The 17,569-nt window shown below is 40.4% G+C and overlaps 1 pseudogene; it reads right to left on the bottom strand.

The window, feature by feature from the left end:
• Positions 1 to 3,512: 3,512 nt before the first annotated feature.
• On the bottom strand, positions 3,513 to 5,427 carry LOC102139586 (ras-related protein Rab-1B pseudogene; annotated as a pseudogene).
• Between the last annotated feature and the right edge of the window lie 12,142 nt (positions 5,428 to 17,569).

Raw genomic sequence — 17,569 nt, 5'->3', positions numbered from 1 at the left:
TCTCCGCGCACTGCAACCTCCATCTTCCGGATTCAAGTGATTCTCCTGCCTCAGCCTCCCAAGTAGCTGGGATTACAGGCGTGTGCCACCACACCCGGCTAATTTTTGTATTTTTAGTAGAGACGAGGTTTCACCATGTTGGTCAGGCTGGTCTCGAACTCCTGACCTAAAGTGATCCTCCCGTCTCAGCCTCCCAAAGTGCTGGGATTACAGACATGAGCCATCATGCCTGGCCTGCACTCCTTAATCGCTCTCTTTCCCCAGTCTCTGAAGCCCATGCTTATTCACATATCACAGCCCCTCACCAACCAGTGGCTGTGCCTCCTGGAACACGTGGCCCTCTCAGCCCATGCAGGGGAAGAGGGAACTACCGTTGCCTTAGCTAAGAAGTTACCCATTTAAGTCCACTCACATTTCAGTTGCCAGAACTCGGTCTGTGTCCCCATCCAGATGTGAGATGGGCAGTCTGCCTTGGCCTGGATGGATAGATGCTGTCAGGAAGCCCTTGCACTGTCTTGCTTTTCACTGAGGACTCCTATGAGACTCTGCAAGGACAAAAGCCATATGATCATCTCAATCAACGTCAAAAAAAGGATTTGACTAAAGTTAACATCCCTTCATGATGAAAACCATCAACAAATTAGGTAGGAAAGGAACATATCTCAACACAATAAAGGACATATATGACAAACCCACAGCTAATATCATACTGAATAAGAAAAAGTTGAAAGTTTTTTTCTCTAAAATCTGGAATAAGACAAGGATGCCTGCTTTCACCACTTGTATTCAACATAGTCCTGGAAGTCCCTGCCGCGGCAATTGGGTAAGAGAGAGAAATCGGAAAGAAAGAAGTCAAATTTTCCCTGTCTGCTGATAACATGATCTAAAGTCTCCACCAAAACAAAACAAAACAAAACAAAAAACTGTTAGAATTAATAAATTCAGTAAAGTTGCATGATACAAAATCAACATACAAAAATTAGTACTATTTCCATACATCAACAGCAAACCATCTGAAAAAGAAATCAAGAAAGCAATTCCTGGGCTGGGCATGGTGGCTCACGCCTATAATCCCAGCACTTTGGGAGGCCGAGGCAGGAGGATCGCCTGATGTCAGGAGTTTAAGATCAGCCTGGCCACATGATGAAACCCATTCTCTACTAAAAATACAAAAACTAGCTGGGCGTGGTGGTGTGCACCTGTAATCCCAGCTACTTGGGGGGCTGAGGCAGGAGAATTGCTTGAATGCGGGAGGCAGAGGTTGCAGTGAGGTGAGATAGTACCTCTCCCCTCCAGCCTGGGAGATAGAGTGAGAGTCTCAAAAACAACAACAACTACTACAACAACAAACCAAGTATAAATTGAATCAAAGTGGTGGTGAAATATCTCTACAGTGAAAACTATAAAATAGCAATGAAATGAACTGAAGAGGACACAAATAAATGGAAAGGTATTTTATGTTCATGGGTTAGAGGAATTAATATTGTTAAAATGTTCATACTACACAAAGTGATCTAGAATTTCAATGCAATCCCTATCAAAAAAAATTAACATTCTTCACAAAAATAGAAAAAACAATCCTAAAATATGTATCAAACCATAAAAAAACTCAAATAACCAAAGCAATCTTAAGCAAAAAGAACAAAGCTGGAGGCATTAAACTACCTAACTTTAAGATATACTACAAAACTATAGTAACCAAAACAACATGATATTAGCATAAAAACAAGACACGTAGACCAAAGTGAGAGAATGGAGAACCCAGAAATAAATGCATGCAACTGATTTTTTTGACAAAGGTGTCAAGAACACACTGGGAGAAAGGACAGCCTCTTTAGTAAATGGTTGAGAAAACTACATATCGACACTCAGAAGAATAAAACTCTACCACTTTCTTTCATCATATTAAAAAAAAATCAACTCAAAATGGATTGAAGAGTTAAATGTAAGACCTGAAACTCTAAAACTACTAGAAGAAAACATAGGGGAAATGTTTTAGGACATAGGCCTGGGTGAGGATTTTTTGTTGCCTATGCTTAAAAGCATAGGCAACAAAAGCAAAAATAGACAAATGGTATTATAGCAAACTAAAAAGCATTTGTACAACAAAGGAAACAATCAACAGAGTGAAGAGACAATCTATAGAATAGGAGAAAATGTTTGCAAACTATGCATCTGACAAGGGGCTGATATCCAGAATACATAAAGAACTCAGACAACTCAATAACAAAAAACTAAATAATTGAATTTTAAAATGGGCAAAAGATCTGAACAGATATTTATCTAAAGAATACATAAACATTGCCAACATGTATGTAAAAAAATGTTGAACATCACTAATCATGAGGGAAATGCAAATAAAAACCTTAATGAGATATTACCTCACCCCAAGTAGAATGATTATTACCAAAAAGACAAAAAACAAAACAAATACTGGCAAAGATGTGAAGAAATGGGAACCCTTATGTATTAGTCTGTTCTCATGTGGCTAATACACACCTCAGACTGAGTAATTTATAAAGGAAAGAGGTTTAATTAACTCACAGTTCCACATGGCTGTGGGGGCCTCACAATCATGGTGAAAGGTGAAAGGGAAGCAAGGCATGTCTTATGTGGCAGTCATACAGGCAAGAGGGCTTGCGCAGGGGAACTGCCCTTTTATACAACCATCAGATCTCATGAGACTTACTCACTATCATGAGAATAGCATGGGAAAAATCCACTCTCATGATTCAATTACCTTCCTCTGGGCCCCTCCCATGAAACATGGGGATTATTACAATTCAATATGAGATTTGGGTGGGGACACAAAGCCAAACCATATCACCTTATATACAGCTGGGAATGTAAACTAGTACAGCTGTTATGGAAAACAGTATAGAGGTTCCTCAAAAAATTAAAAATAGAACTACCATATGATCCAGCAATCTCACTACTGGGTATACTGTATCTATCTAAAGGAAATGAAGCCAATATGTCACAGAGACACCTGCACCCCCATGTTGATTGCAACACTATTCACAATAGTGAAGATATGGAGGTGACCTAAGTGTCCCTTAGTGAATGAATGGATAAAGAAAATGAGGTACATATACACAATGGAATTATATTCAGCCATAAAAAGAATCGAGTCTTGTTATTTTCTGCAAGACGGATGAACCTGTAGGACATTATGTTAAGTGAAATAAGCCAAGCTCAGAAACATAAATACCACATGATCTTGCTCATTTGGGGAATCTGAAAAAGCTGATCTCATAGAAGTACAGAGTAGAATAGAAGTTACCAGAGGGTGAAGAAGCTTAGTGGAAGGAGGGGATGAGAAGAGATTGGTCAATGGGTACAAAATTACAGTTAGATAGAAGAAATAAGTTATGGTGTTCTATTGCACAGTAGGGTGACTATAGTTAACAATACAAGGAGACTTCAAAAAGTTAGGTAAAAATGGAATTAAAAGATAAAAATTTAAAGCATAAACTTGATCTCTCAAGATAAGCTCCATTAACTTCAAGACATTTTTCTTTTTTTTTTTCTTTTTTTTCCTTGCAAAAACCCTCAGCTCACCCAAGGGCCAATGGAAATTTATTAATTTTTTTTGTCCTTTTCCATCTTTCACCAAGTGGCTTTTCCTTGCAAAATGCCTGACATGACACCAGAGGGGAACCTGGGAGCGGGGGGGCACCCCAAGGGGCAGCCCAGGGACTTAAATACAAGCTGGAGGGCAGGGCACAGGTGGGACAGGCAAGAGACAGCACGAGGGACATGGCTGCTCAGGGAGACCAAAGACTTGCTTTCCTGCAAGAAGCAGCTGTGCCAGAGGGCAGGGGACTAGGATCCTGGGTGCAGAGTGGATAAGCAGAGAGGCCCCCAACCCCGGATGGAACCCATATTCCCCAGAGAAGTAGCGGCAGGGGATGAGGGCCTTCCCTGGTGGGCTCCAGAGACCCAGGGGAGAGTGAGCCAGATGTGCTGCCTCGGGGAAGGGGAGGAGGTGCTAGCAGAGGGTTAAGGCTGGTGCCCAGCCTCTGGCACAGTGGGCCTTCCGCCTCTGCCTGACGTGGGGACAAAGGGGCACACTGGGCAGGCAGCGCATGGGTCTGTCTCTGGAAGGGCAGAGGGCGGCAGGAGCAGACTCCCTCCAGGCTCAAGACACAAGCCCAGTACGGCTACCCACCCACCCGTCCTAGATATACTCAGACCCCACCGCAGCTGGACGGCTCGAGCTGGGAGTGTGGGGAGGGGAAAGGAGGCAGTGGGGAGAGGAAAGGGTGGGCTGCTGGGCCCCTGTGGTCTCCATGCCTGTCCTGAGGTCCAGCCCAGGGCCCTGGATCCCAGGTCCTGGATCCCCTGGCCACTCTCCTGGCCCTGGGCACTGACTGCAGCCAGGGCAGTAGAGGCCAGGGAGACCTCAGCTCTTGGGCAGGAGAGCAGGAAGAAGGGGAAGGAGAGAAACCCAGTGCAGCATACATGGGGGTGGAAGGGAGACCGACAGAAGAGCCCTGGTTCCAAAGAAAGGTGTGTAGGGGGGCATCTTGGAAAGTCACCTAGAGGCAGCAGCAGAGCAGGCCCCTGCCCTGCCTGACCACAGGTCCTGAGTGTCCTCCCTTAGGGACTCTGACAGAACTGGGGCTCAGGGCAGCAGGCAGATGGGCCAGAGGGAGATGGGGAGCCCAGGACACCCCAAAGCCACAGACTCAAATGCCCCAGGAGAGGGAGAGGGAGGCACCTCCTGCCCCCCCCAGGGACATCATCTGGAGAAGGTGCCCCATCCTGTCCCACTCCATGTGCCCCTCCTAGCAACAGCCACCGCCAGCCGGCTTTACAGGGGTGCTGTCGATCTTGAGATTGGGCCGCTCGCCCCCGGAGGCTGCTCCGGGCCCCATCCGCTTTTTGATCTCGGCAGCCATGGTCATGAACGCCTGCTCAACATTGGTGGCGTTCTTGGCACTTGTCTCCAAGAAGGGGATGCCCAGAGAGTCCGCAAACTCCTTGGCTGTGGTGTTGTCCACCACCTTCTTGGTGGTGAGGTTGCTCTTGTTGCCCACCAGGAGCTTATTAACGTTCTCACTGGCGTAGCGGTCAATCTCCTGCAGCCACTGCTTCACGTTGGCATAGGACTCCTGGTCAGTGACGTCATATACCACGATGATGCCATGAGCCCCCCGGCAGTAGCTGGAAGTGATGGTCCGGAACCGTTCCTGGCCCGCTGTGTCCCAGATCTGAAGTTTGATAGTTTTGCCATCCAGCTCGATGGTTCGGATCTTGAAGTCCACCCCGATGGTGCTGATGTAGCTCTCTGTGTACGTGTCATCAGCAAACCGCAGGAGCAGGCATGACTTGCTCACGCCTGAGTCGCCAATCAAAAGCAGCTTAAACAGGTAGTCATATTCGGGGTTCATGGCGGCAGCGGCGGCCCGCTCGGTTGCTCCCAGTCGGCTCTCAACTTCAAGACATTTTTCTAAGAGATGTGATATGGTTTGGATCTGTGTCCCCACCCAAATTTCATGTTCAACTGTAATCTCTAGTGTTGAGGGTGGGGCCTGGTGGGAGGTGATTGGGTCACAGGGGCCCATTTCTCATGAATGTTTAGCACTATCCCTGAGGACAGCACTAGATGCTGTCCTCATGACAGTGAGTTCTTGTGAGGTCTGACTGTTTAAAAGTGTATAGCACCTCCTGCCCACCCACACTGTCCCTCCTGCTCTTGCCATGTAACACACCTACTCTTACTTTGCCTTCTGCCATGAGTAAAAGCTTCCCAAGGCCTTCCCAGAAGCAGATACTGCAGTGGTTCCTGCACAGCCTGCAGAATCATGAGCCAATTAAACCTCTTTTCTAATAAATAGCAGTGTGAGAATGGACTAATACAGGATGATACTAGCCATTTAGTCCGTTCTTAAAGAACTGAGGGTCCTGGGAATTTAACTATGTCAATGTAGTCTTTTTTATGTTATTAACTAAAGGCAAATGGGTGCCATTTAAAGATTTTTTAAGATTAAGGATGGGTTCAGTAGCTCATGTCTGTAATCCCAGCACTTTGGGAGGCCAAGGTGGGCAGATCACTTGAGGTCAGGAGTTGGGGACCAGCCTGGCCAACATGGTGAAAGCTCATCTCTACCAAAAATACAAAAATTAGCTGGGCATAATGGTGCACACCTGTAATCCCAGCTACTTGGGAGGTTGAGGCACGAGAATTGCTTGAACCTAGTAGGCAAAGGTTGCAGTGAGCTGAGATCATGCCACTGCACTCCAGCCCGAGTGATAGTGTGAGACTCTGTCTCAGAAAAAAAAATGAAATAAAAATTAATATTTTTTAAGATTAAGAAACAAAAAGAAACAAAAAGATTCTGTAAAATTATTATTTTAAGATAAAGAAACAAAAAGAAGGCAGAAGAAGCCAAATCAGGACTGTAAGATGCATGCCTAATGATTTCTCATTGAAACTCTCATAAAAGCCCTTATCTGACAAGAGGAATGAGCAGGAACATTCTTGTGGTGAAGGATTCTGGTGAAGATTACCTGGGAGATTTTCTGTTAAAGCTTTGGCTAACTTTTTGAGAACACTTTCATAATAAGCAAATGTTATCATTCTTTAGTCCTCCAGAAAGTCAACAAACCAAATGCCTTGAGCATCCCCAAACATGTGACTATGACCTTTACCCTTGATTAGTCTGTTTTGCTTTGACTCCTTTGTAGCCATTGCTTTGATTGTGCCTGGTCTTCAGGATAACACTAGTAAAGCTGTGCTTCATCTTCTGTTATAATTCTTTGAAGAACTGCCTCAGGATATTGATTCTACTTGTTTAAAATTTCCATTGAAAGTTCTGCTCTTCCCTGAAGTTAACTTGGGTAAAACTGCCCTTATCTCGTTTATAAAATTAATCAGGGACTGGGCACAGTGGCTCATGCCCATAATCCCAGCACTTTGGGAGAATCGCTTGAGCCCCCCAGGAGTTGGAGACCAGCCTGGGCAGCATGGTGAGACCCTGTCTCTATAAAAAATAGAAACGATTAATCAGGTGTGTTGGTGTGTGCCTGTGGTCCCAGCTACTCAGGAGGCTGAGGCAGGAGAATTGCTTGAGCTCAGGAGGTCGAGGCTACAGTGAGCTGTTAATACCACTGCACTCCAGCTTGGGCAACAGAATGAGATGCTGTCTCCCAAAATAAAAGACAATGAAAATTAATCAGGGAAGAAGGGAGAGGGAGAAATAAAAATAAACCAAGCTTGCAGCACGTTCAGCATTAATCATGAAGTCAGCTTATTCTCTGACCTGCTTCCTCACAGGTGTTTGGTGCCTATTGTCCTGGAATCATGTAGACCCTGTTAGAAGATTACAGTTCTCCTTAACTGCTCTATAGATAACAACTTAAAGAATATAAAATGTTAAGTTTTCCCTTTGAGATATTCTTTCAGGTCCTGCATATTTATGAACTATTGACTCCGCCGGTCTGAAGGACCCCACTGATGCCAGCTGGTCTGAAGGACCCCATAAGAAGCTAACTCACCAAAGCATGAGTTTCCACATCTTGATGTCATCCCCCTTACCCCAGCCAATCAACACCCCTAATTCTTCAGCTCCTCATCTTCCATAATCCACTTAAAAACCCAATCCCAGAACTCTTTAGGGAGAGGAATTTGAGGGTCTCTTCCCATTTCCTTGCTCAGCACCCTGCAATAAATTAATTCTTTCTCTGCTGCAACCCCTACTGTCTCAGTGTAATGGGTCTGTTACTGCACAGTGGGCCATGGACACAATGGGCTTGGCATGCATTGAGTGGAACATTTGTTCAATTACAATTTTACAGTCAGAATTGTGTATGCTGAACCAACTGAGAAGTCTATGGTCTTGCCTGTTTTTTCTTCTGTTAATTGTCAGTCCTCTTCAATTAGGGCACAAAGAAGCTTAACTTTTTCCTCAAAAATTGATGTGGATGATCTGCTGCTGTTGGCCAGACTTCTGCATGTTCTCATCCCTTCGAGTTATCCATGTGTAAACTGCTGATTTCACTGGCACATTGTTCTAATAAGCTTTTTGTAAAGCATCACTGATTTCATCATTTGTCCATCCAAGCTTCACCATAAATTTCATGTTTGTTCTTGCTTCAATTTTAGCAGAATTCATGTTACTCTGACAGGGGCTCTGATGTGGTTTCGATCTGGGTCCCTACCCAAATCTCATGTTGAATTGTAATCCTCAGTGTTGGAGGTGGGGCCTGTTGGGAGATGATTGGAACATGGAGATGTTTCTCAAGAATGGTTTAGCACCATCCCCTTGGTGCTGTTCTCATGAACAGCAGGTACGTGAGTCCTCAAAAGATCTGGTTGTTTAAGTGTAGCACTTACCACCTCCCTCTCTCTTGCTACTGCTTTTGCCATGTGACATGCGAGTCTCCACTTTACCTTCTGCCATAATTAGAAGCTTCCAGAGGCCTCCCAGAAGCAGACTCTAGTGCTATGCTTCTCGTACAGCCTGCAGAACTGGGAGCCAATTAAATTTCTTTACTTTATAAATTACCCAGTCTCAGGTTTTTTTTTTATAGCGATGTGAGAACAGCCTAATACAGGCTGTTTTTAAGCCCATGTCTTACCCTTCTTTGTTCCTCAAACTAGATCCTGCTCAAGCATATTATAATAAGTTAGTATGTGTTTACATCTGTGCAAAAATTTTTGCAATCCATGCATAGTTTTTTTCATAATATGCACTTTCCATGAACTTATTGAAGACCCCTCATATTGTATCATATATTTCAAAATAATTAGAAGAGAGGATTTTGAAGGTTCTTATCACAAAGAAATGATAAATGCTTGAGGTGATGGATATGCTTAATACCATGATTTTATCATTACACAATGCATACGTGCATTAAAACATGACACCGTACCTCATAAATAGCTACAATTATTGTGTGTCAATTACAAATAAAATAAAACAACAACAAAAAAGAACTACTGGATTCTAGGTTGGTCCTCCTTATTCATTATCTCTCATAATCTTAATCTTTTCAGATTTTCTCTTAATCTTAATTCCTCTTAATCCTTTTCAGATTTTCTTTTCTTTCTTTTTTTTTTTTTTTTGAGATGGAGTCTCACTGTGATGCCCAGGCTGGAGTGCAGTGGCACGATCTCAGCTCACTGCAAGCTCTGCCTCCCAGGTTCATGCCATTCTCCTGCCTCAGCCTCCCAAGTAGCTGGGACTACAGGCACTCGCCACCGTGCCCAGCTAATTTTTTTGTATTTTTTAGTAGAAACGGAGTTTCACTGTGTTGGCCAGGATGGTCTTGATCTCCTGACCTCGTGATCTGCCTGCCTCGGCCTCCCAAAGTGTACATATTATTTCATATGGCATACATATTATTTCATCACCCAGGTAATAGGCATAGTACCTGATAGTTTTATGGTCCTCACCCTTCTCCCATTCCTCCTCCTCAAGTCGGACCCCAGTATCTATTGTTCATTTCTTTTTTTTTGGAGATGGAGTCTTGCTCTGTCACTCAGGCTGGAGTGCAGTGGCGCAATCTCGGCTCACTGCAAGCTCTGCCTCCCAGGTTCACGCCGTTCTCCTGCCTCAGCCTCCCCAGTAGCTGGGACTACAGGCGCCCGCCACCACGCCTGGCTAATTTTTTGTATTTTTAGTAGAGACGGGGTTTCACCATGTTAGCCAGGATGGTCTCGATCTCCTGACCTTGTGATCTGCCCGCCTCGGCCGCCTAAAGTGCTGGGATTACAGGTGTGAGCCACCACGCCCGGCTATTGTTCACTTCTTTGTGTCTATGTATACTCAATGTTTAGCTTCCACTTACAAGTGAGAACACACGATGTTTGGTTTTTTGTTCCTGCATTAATGTGCCTAGGATAATTGCTTCCACCTCTATCCATGTCCCTGCAAAGAACATGATCTTGTTCTTTTTAATGGCTGTGTAGTATTCCATGGTGTATATGTACCACATTTTCTTTATTCAGTCTACAGTTGATGGGCATTTAGGTTGATTTCATGTCTTTGCTATTGTGAATAGTGCTGCAATGAACACATGTTTGCATGTGTAAACATGTCTTTATAGTAGAGTGATTTATATTCCTTTGAGTATAAACCCCATAATGGGATTGCTGGGTTGAATGGTAGTTCTGTTTTAAGTTCTTTGAGAAATCACCAAACTGCTTTCTACAGTGGTTGAACTAATTTGCATTCCTGCTAGCAGTGTATAAGTGTTCCCTTTTCTCTACAGCCTCACGAGCATCTGTTATTTTTTGACTTTTTAGTAATAGCCATTCTGACTGTTTTGAGATGGTCATCTCATTGTGGTTTTGATTTGCATTTCTCTAATGATTAGTGATGCTGAATATTTTTTCATATGCTTGTTGACTGCATATATGTCTTCTTTTGAAAAGTGTCTATTCATGTCCTTTGGCAACTTTTTAATCCAGTTGCTTGTTTTTTGCTTGTTAGTTATTTTAAGTTCCATATAGAGTCTGGATATTAGAACTTTGTCAGATGCACAGTTTGCAAATATTTTCTCCCATTCTGTGGATTGTCTATTTACTCAGTTTTACAGTTTCTTTTGTTGTGCAGAAGCTCTTTAGTTTAATTAGGTCCTATTTATCCATTTTAATTTTTGTTGCAATCACTGTTGGCATTTTTGTCATAAAGTCTTTGTCAGGGCCTATCTCTAGAACGGTATTTCCTAGGTTTTCTTCAAGGCTTTTTATAGTTTTAGATTTTACATTTACATTTTTAATCTTGAGTTGATTTTTGTATATGGTGTAAAAAGGGGTCCAGTTTCAATCTTCTACATATGTATAGCCAGTTATCCCAGCACCATTTGTGGAACAAGGAGTCCTTTCCCCCTTGCTTTTTTGTTGTTGTTGTTGATTTTGTCCAAGATCAGATGGCTGCAGCTCTGAGGTTTTATTTCTGGGCTCTCTATTGTGTTCCATAAGTCTATGTGTCTATTTTTGTACCAGTACCATGCTGTTGTGGTTACTGTAGACTTGTAGTATAGTTTGAAGTAGGGTAATGTGATTTTTCCAGCTTTGTTCTTTTTGCTTAGGATTGTGTTTTCTATTTGGGCTCTTTCTTTCATTCCATATAAATTTTAGAATAATTTTTACTAAGTCTGTGAAGAATGTCATTGGTAGTTTGATAGCAATAGCATTAAATCTGTAAATTATTTGGGGCAATATGGCCATTTTAACAATATTGATTCTTCCTATCTATGGACATGGAATGTTTTTGCATTTGTTTGTGTCATCTTTGATTTCTTTCAGTAGTGTTTTATAATTCTGGTTGTAGAGATCTTTCATCTACCTGGTTAGCTGTATTCCTAGGTATTTCATTCCTTTTGTGGCTATTGTGAATGGGATTGTGTTCTTGATTTGGCACTCAACTTCGATGATATTGATTTACAGAAATACTCCTGATTTTTGTACATTGGTTTTGTACCTGGGAACTTGGCTAAAGTTGTTTATCAGATCTAGGAGCTTTTGGGCAGAGGCTGGGGTTTTCTAGGTATAAAATCATATTGTCTGCCAACAGACAGTTTTGACTCCCTCCATGGATGCTGCTTCCTGCTTTTGCCCATTCAGTGTAATGTTGGCTGTGGGTTTGTCAGAAATGACTCTTACTATTTTGAAATATGTTCCTTCAATGCCTACTTTGTTGAAGGTGTTTAACAGAAAGGGATGCTGAATTTTATCAAAAGGCTTTTCTGCATTTACTGAGATTATCATGTGGTTGTTGTTTTTAGTTCAGTTTATGTGATGAATCACATTTATTGACTGTGTATGTTGACCCAACTTTGCATCCCACGGAAAGCCTACTTGACTGTGATGGATTAGCTTTTTGATGTGCTGTTGGATATGGTTTGGGTTTGGTTTGCTAGTGTTTTGTTGAGGATTTTTGCATCTACATTCATCAAGGATATTGGCCTGAAGTCTTTTTTGTTGTTGTTTGTTTTGTTGTTGTTGTGTCTTTGCCAACACTAGAATGATGCTGGTCTCACAGAATGAGTTAGGAGGGAATCCCTCTCCCTCAATTTTTTGGAATAGTTTCAGCAGGAATGATACCAGCTCCTCTTTATATGTCTGGTAGAATTAGCCTGTGAATCCATCTAGTCCTGGGCTTTTCTGGTTGGCAGGATATTTATTACTCATTCAATTTCAGAACTCGTTGAAATTGGTCAGTTCAGAGTTTGAATTTCTTCCTGGTTCAGTCTTGGGAAGTTGCATGTTTTCAGGAATTTATTCATTTCTTCTAGGTTTTCTAGTTTGCATGCATAGGGATGTTCATAATAATCTCTGATGGTTTTTGGCATCTCTGTGAGGTCACTGATAACGTCCACTTTGTCATTTCTAATTGTGTTTATTTGGATCTTCTCTCTTTTCATTAGTTTAGCTAGTAGCCTGTCTATCTTTTTCAAAAGAACCAACTTATGGTTTTGTTGATCTTTTGTATGGTTTTTCATGTTTCAATTTCATTCAGTTCGGCTCTTTTTCAGATTTGATACCTCTTCATATCTGCATTGTATTCTGTGAAAGTATCTTACATTTATCTCCCAGTTCACCAAATCTTCCTACTTATCTAAACCATCAATTCTGCTATTTAAACTATTAAGTTTTTAAATGACTTTTGGGGGTCATTTTCAGTCTGAGAACTACAATTTGGTTCATGTTCAGGTCAGACTGTTATTATTTTTTAAATATAATCTTATTCTTTCAACATGATTTTTATTCCTTCTTTATGTATTTAATCATTTAAAATATATTTGGTATATAATTTGATTTGGGCTATTCTGTTATCACAAGTGCCTGGGGGATCTAATTATCATGTTGATTGTATCTGCTGACTTCCCTTATTATGAATTGTTTCCTTGTGTAGTTTGTGAGTTTAAAAAATTATTGGAAATTTTCTCCAGCTGGTGTTGCCACTGTTTTCCCCCATGGGAGTCTCATGTGGCCTGGCATTGAAGATATCTTTAGAAAGGATTTATCTTTGCTTTAGTTTTGGAGCCAAGGGATCATTCTTCTGAAATTAATATTTTATATAAATAAATAAATATAATATACTCATATTTTATAAACATATCATATATTTACACATAATTATATTTTGTAAATATATATTTTATAATTTTAATTAATTATATTTTACATATAATTATATCATATATATATATATCTTTGGCTTGGGATTTCCTTACTTTGTGGGAAGTATAAATTAAAACTTTACATCTGATTGGGGTAGAATGAATTTGAAGTTTCCACTTCCAGTGGGATATTTTTCCCCCTTGCTTTTTCAGTGTACAGCCAAGCTTGGTTCTGGAGGCTTTGCTTGAGTTTTTCTAGTTACTCTTATAAGAAGGGGGCAGTCTTCCAGGGTCTCAACTCTGCTCAGAGTTCTTAGTTCACCTCTGCCTCATGTAGGTCAAAGCCATATTCCCTTTCTCCTAACCGGCATCAAAACCCAGCTGTGAGCCCTTAGAACATGTGTTCACATTTGATGCTTCCCTGAGCTCCTCCTGGTGTATTGGTTCATGGATTGCCTGCTGGCTGTAGTTTCTATTTCCTGCTGGCTGTAGTTTCTATTTTATTTCTGTTCAAGAAGTGTCTCTTTTCCTTCCTTCAAGCTTTCCTATGAATTAAAAAGACATTGACATATATTTGGAGTCAGAGATTGCTAGCATAGCAGAAAAGGAGATTTCCTAATTAACTTTTTGTTATTAATTTCTAGATTAATTTCACAGTGGTCAGAGGATTAATTTCACGGTGGTCAGAGTGATTCAAATCCCTTGAAATCTGTTGAGAATTGTTTTATGACCCAGCATATGATTCATTTTATTAAATGTTATGTGTGCACTTAAAAAGAAAGCGTATTCTGTCATTGTAGGATACAGTGTTAATAAGGTCAGGCTAATTGTGCTATTACTGATTTTCTATTTGCATTTCTATCATACATTGAGAGGAGTGTGCTTGTGCCTCTAAACATTATTGTGAACTTGTCTCTTTTTTTCAGTTCTGTTTTTGCTTTATGAGTGGATTGATCCTTTTATCATTGCAAAGCATCTGCTTTATGTCTAGCAATGCTTCTTACCTTCAAGTCTACTTTTCTGATATTAGAATACTGATACCAGTTTTCTTTTGTTTAGTGTTTATCTGGCACAGCTTTTTTCAACTTTTACTTTCATCCTCTTTTGCTCTTGAGGTGGGTCTCCTGTAACCAGCATATAATTGAGTTAATAAAATCAGATCTGATTATTTTGGTCTTACTTGAAGTATTTAGTCAATTTATATTTGACATAATTATTAATATATTAGAATTTATAGTTACCATTTTACTTTTTATGTTATACCCATTTTATGTTGCTTTTCCATGTCTTTGGGGTTTTTTTTACTTTCTTTTGGATGAATAGTTTTATTATTCTATTTTCCCTATATAAACTTAGTACTTAAACATTCTTTTATTTGTATGTTAGTAATTACTGTAAATATTGCAACATGTATCCTTGATTTATTATTGTCTAATATAATTTAGGACTTTTATTTCCTTTATACAATGTTAAGAATTTAGAATACTTTATTGCTCCCATTCTTTTCCTTTATTCTTGTCAATATATATTTTAAATCCCACTAGACATCATTTTTGATATTTTGTATGGTTAATATTTATTTATATTTACATATATACTCTTTTTGTAGCTTTCAATTTCTTCATGCATTTCAGTTTTTAAATTTGGGTTCTTTTTCCTTTGTCTGAAGAATTTCCATTGGCATTTATTTTAGACTGGGTTTTTCTGTTTTGGTGTCTTTAAGTAATATTTTCCCTTCATTTTTGAAGGCTGTTTTGGAAACTGCCTTTGCAAAAATTATAACAGTGAGAAAATTATGATAGCGAAAGATCTAATCAATTCCATCTTGCTTTTAACCTCCAAACTGCCCTTGACGATTCCTGAGCATGGGCCAGACTAACTTTGGGAGACTAAAACATAATAACTCTTCCCAAAACTAAGCCACCTTTGCAAAACGAATGAAAGGCAACCAGGTTAGGAAGATGAGAGGGACCTGAATTCTGCTAAGATGTAGGCATAGTTAAATGATTACCAGCCATTATTCTGGAGGTCACAAGATTTGCAACTTCTCCAATGACTCTTGTAAAGAGCATCACTATTGTAGACCCTAAGATTGCCCTTTTAAGATGCCTTTTCAGGCTTTTGCATTTCTGATGACTGGATGACTCCAACTGGATCAGCAGCTCCTCTGTGGCTCCCACCCAGGAGTGAACTCAGCACATGAGGACCATTTTCCACACCCCTATGATTGCATCACTAACTCATCGGCAGCACTCATTCCCTATGCCCCTGCTCACCTATCTTTACAAAACCTTAGCCTCCGATTTTTAGAGAGGCTACTTTGAATAGTAATAAAACTACAGTCCCCTGTTTAGCTGGCTCTACATGTATTGAACTCTTTCTCTATTGCAATTCCCCATCTTGATACATTGGCTCTATCTGGGTGGGCAGTGGGCAAGAAAAACCTATTGAGCTGTTACACTCTCACTGAATATAGAATTTCAGGTTAATTGTACTATCTTCCAGCTCTTTAAACATATCATTTCTGAAAAGCCAATCTTTAGTCTTACTGTTGCTCCATTGAAGGTAATCTATCGTTCCTCTCCTGCTGTGTTCACAATTTCCTTTTTAATCTTTGTTTTTCAGCAGTTCAGCTATACTAAAGTAAAATTTATTTTATATTTACCTTGCTTAGAGTATGTAGAGATTTTACATTTCCTCAGTTTTGGAAAATTGTCAGCTATTAATTCTTCAAATATTTCCTTATCCCATTATCTCTTTCCTCTGTATCTGAGGCTGCAATTATACTTATGTTAGGCCTTCACACTTGCTGTCTATGTCCTTTATGTTCTCTTTTGAATTTTCTAACTTCTTTTCTTCTGTGTTTCAATCTTAATTTTTTATGTTGCTGTATTTCCTATTTCACTAATCTTCTTTTTTGCTGTTTCTAATCTATTCATAATAGATTATTAATAATAACAGATTACATTAATAATAAATCCACCTACTGAATTCTTAAGTTTAGTTTTTGCAATTTTTAGTTCTTAAAATTTTCATTTAGTTCCTTTCATAGCTTTTCAGTTGTCTGATGAAATTCTATTTTCTTTATCTTTTTCTATATTGTCTTTGCCATATTAATAATAGTTCACTTAAGCCCTTATCAGCTAAGTACAATATCTGAATCACCTGTGGGTTGATTTCCCTTATCTAAATATCCCCCCTAACACTTGACCATTTGGTCTTGTCTCTTGGTATGCCTACATTTTTTATTGAATGCTGGACATTGTTCATCCTTTCCTCTGATAGGTAGATCTACTGTATTCGTTTGTTCTTGCTCTGCTAATAAAGACATACCCAAGACTGAGTAATTTATAAAGGAAAGAGGTTTAATTGACTCACAATTCCACATGGCTGGGGAGGCCTCACAATCGTGGCAGAAGGCAAATGAGGAGAAAAGTCACATCTTACATGGAGGCAGGCAAAAAAAGAGCTTATGCAGGGGTCCCATTTATAAAACCATCAGATCTCATGAGACTTATTCATTATCACAAGAACAGCATGGGAAAGACCTGTCCCCATGATTCAGTTACCTCCCATCAGGTCCCTCCCATGATATGTGGGAATTGTGGGAGCTACAATTCAAGATGAGATTTGAGTGGAGACACAGCCAAACCATACCATATACTGTGGGTTAGTCAGCTTAATTCAACCAGGGACTGAGTTAACTCAGGACTCAGTAGCAGGATTGAACCTCTACCTACTCCTGGATCATGTTTATTCTTAGAGCATGGTTTTAGGGTTTCCTGTTGAGTGGCTGGGGTGTTCATCATGGCCCTTGCCCCATAAGTTCTAAATTTTAGTCCTAGTGTCCTCAGCACAGTGAGATTATTGAAAACTTCACTTAGCTTTTCAGGGGCTCTGTATTTGCCTACCTAGTTTCCATTTTGTGTAGCTCCAGAAATTTCCCAATATCTTGAGTTAAAAACTGACTGAGAGTTTGACTCAGTTATTTGCTCCATCTTATGGGATTCTGGATCCCCCACCCCTAAGAATTTAATTTTTCCTTTCCAGACCTGTAAGCTTCCCACATCTTTGCTAGTTTTCTTGCCCTCTCTAGTAGCCCAGGCCTGGCCTTCTGCCCAGCATTCCCAAGTGCATGAGGGAAGAGCAGCTTCAAAATATGGCTCATCTTTCCATGGTTTTTCCCTTTCAGGAATCTTGGCCTCTTAGGCCTGGTTGCCTCCACAGCTCTCCAATGCCTTCAGACAAATGCTTTTTGGTATACCATCAGCATTCTTGTTGTTCTCTTTAAGAAGACTGGTCCTCCGCAAGCTCCCCAAGAAACAGAATCCCCTTTCTATTGTGTTTGAACCATTATATATTTTGGGGTCTCTTTGTTACCCCAACCCACCCTACCCTAACTAATACATATTCTATCAGCATTTTAATATACTTTTAGGAGAAAGTGCTGCAATAACTGTTCTTCCAGGATGTTGAACCAAAGGTCTGATAT

The sequence above is a fragment of the Macaca fascicularis genome, chromosome 9 (genome assembly GCF_037993035.2).
Source record: "Macaca fascicularis isolate 582-1 chromosome 9, T2T-MFA8v1.1".
Lineage (NCBI taxonomy): Eukaryota > Metazoa > Chordata > Mammalia > Primates > Cercopithecidae > Macaca > Macaca fascicularis.
Note: the sequence above shows the minus strand (reverse complement) of the source record. Positions and strands in the feature narration are given on the sequence as shown.